This window comes from Acomys minous (assembly GCF_964271855.1).
Source record: "Acomys minous genome assembly, chromosome: 1".
In the NCBI taxonomy this organism is placed as follows: Eukaryota; Metazoa; Chordata; class Mammalia; order Rodentia; family Muridae; genus Acomys; species Acomys minous.
In genome coordinates this window covers 51,273,520-51,282,976 of record NC_140483.1, presented here as the reverse complement: position 1 = coordinate 51,282,976, position 9,457 = coordinate 51,273,520, and the positions used below count along the sequence as shown (strand labels likewise).

The 9,457-nt window shown below is 37.1% G+C and overlaps 1 pseudogene across 1 annotated transcript; it reads right to left on the bottom strand.

Annotated features, from left to right (window-relative positions):
- Window positions 1–843: 843 nt before the first annotated feature.
- LOC311606381 (signal transducing adapter molecule 1-like) lies at window positions 844–1,889 on the bottom strand (annotated as a pseudogene). Its single transcript has one exon. The product of its transcript is annotated as a signal transducing adapter molecule 1-like (transcript).
- Window positions 1,890–9,457: the final 7,568 nt, after the last annotated feature.

Sequence of the window (9,457 nt, the reverse complement as noted above, 5' to 3'; positions counted from 1 at the left end):
CAAAGCCCCTTCAATCAAGATCAGTTCCATCACCATAAACTATTGTTATCTATTCTAGATGTTCTCATGTAAAGGGCCACACAGTTTTGCATCACCCACCTTTCAGTTGCGCCACATCCAATCTGACTTTTGCTATTTTCATTCTTGCTGTTTTTAGCCATGCCATTGGCTATGCTCACAGAATTGTAATTCAAGCTAGCTGGATGTGTGCCAGCCTCAGGAATTCTGATCACTAGCAGAAGTCTAGCATATAAACTTATATAATAGAAGTCTATAACTTATATTTCATTGTAATTTTTAAATCACAATTAGTAAAAGAAAGGGTCAATTTAATGTGACACTACAATAGGGCGACAATTCCTTCAGGTCAGTGTGCTACAACTTGGTTCTCTTGTAGCTTAAAAAGATAGTGCTCTTTTAATTTACACAAAACATTAGCAAACATAAGAGTTGTTCATGATTACAATAAAACAACAATGTAAATTAATTTAACACAGTGTTAAGTATATTCACCTTCTTCACATTATAATTCAAATGGCCACTAATGAAGTTACAAGTCAATATATGAATGTAACATTTGCCATAGCAGTTTTTGAACTTTTGAATGTTATCAACCAGGTACCCTTACAAGACAATAATCTTGCAAAAAAAATCTTCATATTATGAAAAGAAATAAATGTTGTGAGTAGTTTCATTCTGCGGGGGAGGGACAGACCTCTAAAAAGTCAGTGCAAATTGAAGACAGTTCTACCACTTGAGTATTTGAACTTGACCAAGATGGACTCCTATAAAGCTAAGGGAAACAAATCTTAGGGTGTTAGTGAATCTCCTAACACAGTCGCATCAGCAGAAGCATGCCACCAAGAGGAACGTCAAGTTCTGTAGCAGAGCCTTCTGAGAATATGCTGGCTGTGGCTGAGGTGGCTGCCTCCTGTTTGAGGCTGAGGGCTGATGCATCTGAGACATATTAGGTCCTGCATTCTGGTATATGGTGACATCAGCAGGTGCAGCAGCAGTTTTAAAAGTAAGCTCGTTATCCTCAGCAGCTTCAAAGTCGTACACACTATGAACTTTTCTGCCTTCGTGTTGGTGGTTAGTTAAGAAACTAGATGTGCTTGGATACAAAGTGGAAAGGGTAATTGACTGCTGCCTTTGCCGACAACTCAACATCGTTTGCCAAATCGTCTTCCTTCCTGTTCGCCACAGTGCCAGGATCCTTGGCTACCAGAGCAGGGCTTGCTTTCACTTGCTCTATAGCCTGAGTACAATAGCTGGGATTGTAACACTTTGTTCCGTAAGTTTCTTAATCATTGCCGATATGAGACTAAGCTGTGGATCGTTCTTAAATTTCATCTGTCCTTTCCACCGTAAGTGCCTTTAATTTTTCACATACTTTAGGATGACCCTTATTTAACACACTGTTTACTTCACTAGCAAAATCTCCTGAACAGACTTGTAAGTGAAAGACTTTGCCACAGTTTGAGACACGTTCTCCTAAGAAGAGTTAAAGGTTGCCTAGCAACAAGGGGTTCTTTACGGCTCTTCCTCTCCTAATAGAGGGAAGTCAGTCTTTAGGTCCAGTGCGAGATTAGCCAGCCTTATCATAAATATCCCAGATGAGATCCCAGTCCTCAGCTGTACTCAACTCACTAGTTGCTTTCTCCACATCCTGCTCAGAGGGATAGGTGGCGAAGAGAGGCATGTCCACTGAGTTGTCCCCAGGGACTGCCCCTCGACACCGAGGCAGTCAAGGTGTGATGGAGAAAGAAGGCCCCTCATGTTCAAAAACAGCAACGAAGACTCTTTCATTGTAGTTTTCACTTAGTGGCCCTCAAGTCATCAGTCGTATCAGTCAATTCATCCCATCAATCCTTACATAAAAACAGAAAAACAATGAGCTCAAGCCCAAGTTTTCTAAATTCCATTCAAGGCGGAATATTTCATTTTAAACAATGTGTGCCTAATGTGTAAGCAAGACATTTTATAAACAATTTTATAAACACTTAAAAGACATTTTGTTTATTTTTATTTTATGTGCACCAATACTTGACCTTGCATGTGTGTTAGTCCATCACATGTGTGCAGTGCCCATGGAGGCTAGGAGATGGCATTGGAACTGGCGGAACTGGAATCACAGACAGTTGTGAGGCACCGTGTGGCTGCTGGAAACTGAGCCCGGATCCTCTACAAAAAAAAAAAAGAGCAAGTTCTTTTAGATACTGAGCCACTTCCTCAGACCTCTGAACCAAAACTTAAATTGAAACAAGGAGAACACATCTAAAAACAAAAAAGGAATCCTGTCATATAATTCTGCTATTGTGTAGTTCTCTACCCACACATGCGCAGACCATCCATATACTCATAAGCCAACCAGAAGAATTTGGAAATGTGTTATTTGGTAGTCCTTGAGGTCTTTAGGGTATGTATAGTTTAGTGGATCTTACCCTGGTTGTACTAGAACCTGTGTAGAGATTGCCCAATTAGTTTAGGGAGAGTTGGTGATATCAGTATTTCTCAAAGCATTTCCAGGTGGTCTCAATGTTAAGCCCATGACAGAAACCACAGATTATCCATACTGTTGAGTTCAGACCATAGCTAAAGCACCATATAAAGCACTTTAGAAGCTACAAAGATTTGGAACTGTAATGTTAAATACTCTAGGTATATAAAGAAGAATACAATAAAGAACAGATGAACATGGGAGTTCAGAGGGTGGATCTAGGAAATACAGGGATAGGAATGTCTTAATAACCACTCAGAGTTCTGATGTTTAAAACATTGTAAGACCACTATCTAGATTATAGATTATTTTGCCCTTCTGAAGATAGTGCCCTCCTGTGTGACATGTGGAAGAGGGGATTATTATATCCAAATAATGAAATTTACACATATATACACTTTTTCTGTGATAAAAAAAATAGTCTTAAGTCATAATTGCCTGACGTATTAGTGATACATCTGTAACTGTCATTGTCAGCTGGAATGGAATAGACTGGATATGCTGTTGGTGACACACGATTTCTCCCTTCCTGCTGGAGGTGTAGTGGTAGATATATAAGACCCTGAGTTCAAGATATATGGTTTAAAAAAAAAGGAAAGAAAATGGAAAAATAAAAAACCATACTAATTCCAAAGCAACAGTAACTGTCAGCAGCATAGAAAGGCCACAGAATAGGCAAAAATCTTGACCAATTATAGTTCAGACAGGAGTCAAATATCCACAGTGTACAAAGAATAGCAAAAATTAAACACTAAAATTTACAAGTATCGATCAATCAATGAGCTACCAAAGTGACCATTCCCAAAAGAAGAAACCCAGATGGCCAATAAGCACGTATTTAACATCCATTGCATCAAGAAAATGCAAATTAAATATACTTTGAGATTTCTACCTTAACCCAGTCAATTTCTGGCATCAATACATATGACAACAAAGCTGATGAGGATATGGGGAAAGAGGAATGATTACTCACTGCTGATTGGACTATAAATTAGTAGAACAATTATAGATATCCTTAAAAATATAAAAGTATCCCAGCTTCACCCCCAGCTCTGCAGCAGAATGCCTGTGGCAGCCTTTCCTGCCCACCTGTTCCTACCTCCTGTACATCCCACAGATCTTCTCTCCTAACCTTCTTCCACCAACTTATTGCTCTGTCCCAAGCCCTCAACAGAAGCAGGCACCCATACCAACTCAAGGGCCACTCCAGCCAGGACAATAAATATGCTGAAGGCAGACCGACAGCTCTCTTTGGGCTCCTCCAGATCCAGTTTCCCCTGCTATATCTCCAGCTTTGTGGCAGAGAACCAGCTGCATTTTTCCCTCTCCTCTCTGACCTCATTCCTAATGATCACAAAGATCTCCTCCAACCTTTCCTCCCCCAATTCATCCCAGTATCCCAGCCTCAAACACCAGCAGGCACTCGCTGTGAACATAACAGCTGCACAGCCCAGGGAACCAGGGAAGCTAACTGAAGACTTTCACCACTTCCCCCAAGTCCAATCCCCAAGTCTCATCCCTAACTCTGCACAGAACGCCTCCTGCAGCCTTCCTTCTCCCTCTGTCCACATGTCTTATGGATTCCACAGACCTTCTTAACTTGTTTCTTTATCCCAGCCCCCAAATACAGCATGTAATCCCTGCTAACTTAGACCACTCCTGCCAGGAAGGCAGGTAGGCTGGCTGCAGATCTTCCCCTCTCCTCCTGCTTCTCTAGATCCAATCCTCCGGTCTTACCCCAGTGCTGTGGAAGACCCTCTGGGGGCCCTCTCTGTTGCTGTCTCCCCGCATCCCAAGGAGACGAAATATGCAGAATCCTGGTTGAACACACTGTTCTTTTCCCTCCTGTGAACACCTACAGACAATAAATAACATTTAGGGCAATATGTCTTCACTAGACATCAGCTATCCCACCCCAGCAGGCGCTGAATATTCCAAAACAGCAGAAGCACAAGAAAAAGATCTTAAAACAGACTTTATGAACATGATAGGGGCCTTTAAAGAGAAAATGAATAAACCTCTTAAAGAAATCCAGGAAAACATAAATAGACACTAGAAGAAAATGGATAAAACTGTTCAAGACCTAAAATTGGAAATAGAATCAATAAAGAAAACGCAAACTGAGGAAATGCTGGAAATGAAAAATTTAGGAATCTGAATAGGCTCTACAGAGATAAACTTCAACAGAATACAAGAGATGGAAGAAAGAACCTCAGGTGCTGGAGATATGAGGGGAAAAAAATGGACACACTGACGAAAGAAAATGTTAAATCCTCAAAAACTCCTGACACAAAACATGCAGGATATAGGAGACACTATGAAAAGACCAAGCTTAAGAATAATAAGTATAGAGGAAGGAGAAGAAAACAAGCTAAGAGACCAGAAAACGTTTTCGACAAAATCATAGAAGAAAATTTTCCTAATCTAAATGAGATTCTTCCTCAGTCACAGACATAGGAGGGGGAGTAGGGAGGAAGTGGGAGGGAGGGAGGAATGGGAGGATACAAGGGATGGGCTAGCAATTGAGATGTAATATGAATAAATTAATAAAATATTTTTAAAAAAAGAAAAAAGAAGGAGATTTCTATAATGGTGTAAAAATCATACAGAACACTAATTATACCAGAAAATAAAGTCACCACAACACATATTAATCAAAACACTAATAATAAAAAGGAATGTTAAAATCTGCAAGGAAAAAGACCAACTAAGATATATTGGCAGACCATTAGAATTACACCTGACTTCTGAATGGACCCTCAAAAGGCAGAAGGGCCTGTACAGATGTGCTTCAGATTCTAAGAGACCACAGATGCCAGTCCAAACTACTATACCCAGAAAAACTTTCAATTATCACAGAAAAATAAGATATTCCATGATAAAACCCAAGTTTAATCTATAGCTATGTACAAACCTAGTCCTATAGAAGGAGCTAGAAGAAAAATTTAAACCTAAATGAGGTTAACTATATCCATGATGACACATGAAATTCATTATTTCACACCAGCAATATCAAAAGAATGGAAACACACATGTGCACATACAAACACACAACAACAACAACAATAAAAATAAGAGAAATTAACAATCATTGATCATTGGTCCCAACACAAAAACACATATTCAAAGAATAGATGTGAAAAAACAGGATCCATCCTTCTGCTACATTAAAAAAACATGCATTGACATCAAAGGGTATAAAGAGTTGGTAAAGATATTCCAAGAAAATGAACCTAAGATGATTTTCTCAAAGAACTAACTTTTTCTTTCATTGGTTCTTCGTTTTGTTCTCTTTGTTTCTGTTTTATTTACTGGAATAAAAATATTTTTGAGAAAATAATCTTTGGTCCATTTGCTAAGAATATCCTTATTCTAATAAATGGCAACCTAGTATAGTTACTTTAATAACTAACAAAATAAACTTCAAACCAAAATTAGACAAAATATATAGGAAAGAACATAACATATTAATTAAACAAACAAATAAATAGACAAACAACAACAACAACAAACTACCAAGATGACATTTCAATCCTTAACATCTATTCCACAAACACAAGGGCTCCCAAGGTTGTAAAAGAAACACTACTACAGCATAAATCACATATTGACCCCCATATACCTCACTGAAAAAAATCCAAACTGAGGAAATACAAGAAATGAAAATTTTAGGCATTCAAAGAATATCTACAGAGGCAAGCTTCCCCAACAGAATACAGAAAATGAAATAATCCCAGGTGGGAGACTTCAATACCAAACTCTCATCAATGGACAGGTCATCCAGACAAAAACTAAGCACGAAAATTCTCGAACTAACAAAGACATTATAAGCCAAATGGACCTAACAGAATATACTTTCTTCTCAGCAATTTGTAGAACTTTCTCCAATATTGACCACATACCCAGACACAAATTAAGTCTCAACAGATGTTAAAAAAAAAAAATTGAAGTAACTCTCTATACTTTATCAGTCTACCATGAATTAAAGTTGGATATCAAAAATAAAAGAAGAACAGAAATCTTGCAAACTCATGGAAACTGAACAACTCTCTACCAAATGATAACTAAGTTAAGACAGAAATAAGAAAGAAATGAAAGACTTTTTGGAATGCAATGAAAATGAATACATAGCATATCCAAACTTATGTGACACAATGAGAGTAGTTTTAAGAGGCAAGCTCATAGTGCTAAGATTCTACATTAGACAAACAGACAGACAGACAGATAGGTAAGGAGAAATCTCATACTAGCAACTTAAAAGCATACCTGAAATCTCTAGAACAATAAAAAATAATCACCCCAAGAGGAGTAAAAGGCAGGAAATACTCAAACTAATGGCTGAAATGAATAAAATAGAAACAAAGGAAACAATGGAAAGATTTAATAAAATAAAGAACTGGTTATTTGAGAAAATCAGCACGATAGACAAATGCTTATACAAACTAATTAAAAAGCAAAAAGATAGTATGCAAATTTAAAAAATTAGAAATAACACGTAAAGCATAACAAAGATGCTAAAGAAATCCAGACAATCATAAAGAAACATTTTAAAACCCTGTATTTCACCAAAAAGGGAAATCTAATGGAAATGGATAATTTTCTTAATAGGCAGCACTTAATAAAGTTAAAGTAGGATCAGATGAGCAATTTAAATAGACCTATTACTCCTAGTAAAATAGAAGCAATAATTAAAAGTCTCCCCTCCCCCAAAAGTCTCAGGTCCAGGTGGTTTTAGTGCAATATTCTAATAGACTTAAAAAAAAAATTAACACCAATACTCCTGAAATTATTTTACAAAATAGAAAGAGAAGAATATTGCTCAGTTCACCTTATGAGGCCACATTTATCCTGACACCCAAAAATTACAGACCAATTTCCCTTAAGAACGCAGATGCAAAAAATACTCAATAAAAGACTTGCAAATCAAATCAAAATACACATCAAAAAGATCATCCACCATGATCAACTAGGCTTCATCCCAGAGATTCAGGGATGGTTCAACATACAAAACTCAGTAACATAATCTACCAGATAAACAAACTGAAGGGAAAATAAACACACAATCATCTCATTAGATGCAGAAAAGGCTTTTGACAAAATCCAATATGCCTTCACGATAAAAATCTTGGAGAGATTAGGGAACGATGGAATTTCCTCAACACAATAAATGCAGTTTACAGCAAGCCTATAGCCAACATCAAGTTAAACGGAGAGAAACTCAAAGCAATTCAGGAATAAGATAAGGTAGACCTATTTAATATAATACTTGAAGTTTTAGCTAGAAAGAGAAAACAACTGAAGGAGATCAAGGGGATACAAGTTGGGAAGAAAGCAGTCAAAGTATTTTTATTTGCAGATGATATAATGATATATATGTGACCCTAAAAATTCCACCAGCAAACTTCTACAGCGGATAATCACTTTCAGCAAGGTACCTGTATACAATAGTAATGCAAATAAATGAATAAATAACCAGTAGCTCTCCTGTATGCAAATAAACAGACTAAAAAATAAATCAGGAAAAGAACAACTTTCACAATAGTCTGAAATAATATAAAATATCCCTGAGAAACTGTAACTAAGCAAGTGAAGGGCTTACATGATTAAAAGTTTCAAGTCTTTGAAGAAAGAAATTGAAGAAGATATCAGAAAATGGGACGATCTCCCATGCTCATGGGTCGATAGGATTAACATAGTAAAAATGGCCATTCTACCAAAAACAATCTACAGCTTCAATGCAAACCCTCCCATCAAAACTCCAACACAATTGTTCACAGACATGGAGAGGAGTATTCCCAACTTTATAATGGGGAAACAATAACAACAAAACCAACAACAACAAAACAAAAAGCAAACAAACAAAAAACAGGAAAGCTAAAATTCTGAACAATACGAGAATTCCTGAGGGTCTCACCACAAGGTGTACTGCAGAGTTAAAGTAACAGTAACAACAACAACAACATCAAACCATGGTATTGGCATAAAAACAGACACATTAATCAATGTAATTGAATTGAAGACCCAGATATTAATGAATCTACACACATATGGACACCTGATTTTTTATAAAGAAGCTAGAACTACACACTGGAAAAAGGAAAGCATCTTCAACAAATGGTGCTGGTCCAACTGGATGTCTACATGTAGAAGAATGCAAATACATTCATTCTTATCACCCTGCACAAAATTCAAGTCTAAGTGGATCAAAGACCTCAAAATAAAGCCAGATGCACTGAACCTGATAGAATAAAAGTGGAGAATAGCCTAGAATGTACTGGCACAAGAGACTACTTTCTGACCAGAACACTGATAGCTCAGCCATTAAGATCAACAATTAATAAATGTGACCTAATAAAACCGAAAAGCTTCTGTAAGGCAAAAGACAATTGCATTCACACAGTGGTAACCTACAGAATGGAAAAAGATTTTTTTTACCAACTCCACATCCAACAGAGGACTAATATCCAAAATATATAAAGAACTCAAGAAACTAGAAAATAAATTTAAAAACAAGGAACAGATCTAAACAGGGAATTCTTAATAGAGGAATATGAAATGGCCAAGAAACACTTAAAGAAATATTCAAAACATCCTTAGCCACTAGGGCAATGCAAATAAAAAGTACTTTGAGATTCCATCTTACACCTATCAGAATGGATAAGATCAATAATACAAATAACAGCTCATGCTGGCAAGAATGTGGAGCAAGGGGAACACTCCTCCAGTGCTGGTCAGAGTACAAACTTATACAGTCACTATGGAAATCAATATGGAGGTTCCTCAGAAAGTTGGGAATCAATCTACCTTAAGATCCCGCTATACCACTCCTGGGCATATACCCAAAGGATGCTTCATCCTACCACAATGACAATTGTTCAACCATATTCATTGTTGTTCTATTAATAATAGCCAGTAAGTGGAAGCAGCCTAGGCAGTCCTCAACAGAAGAATGGATAA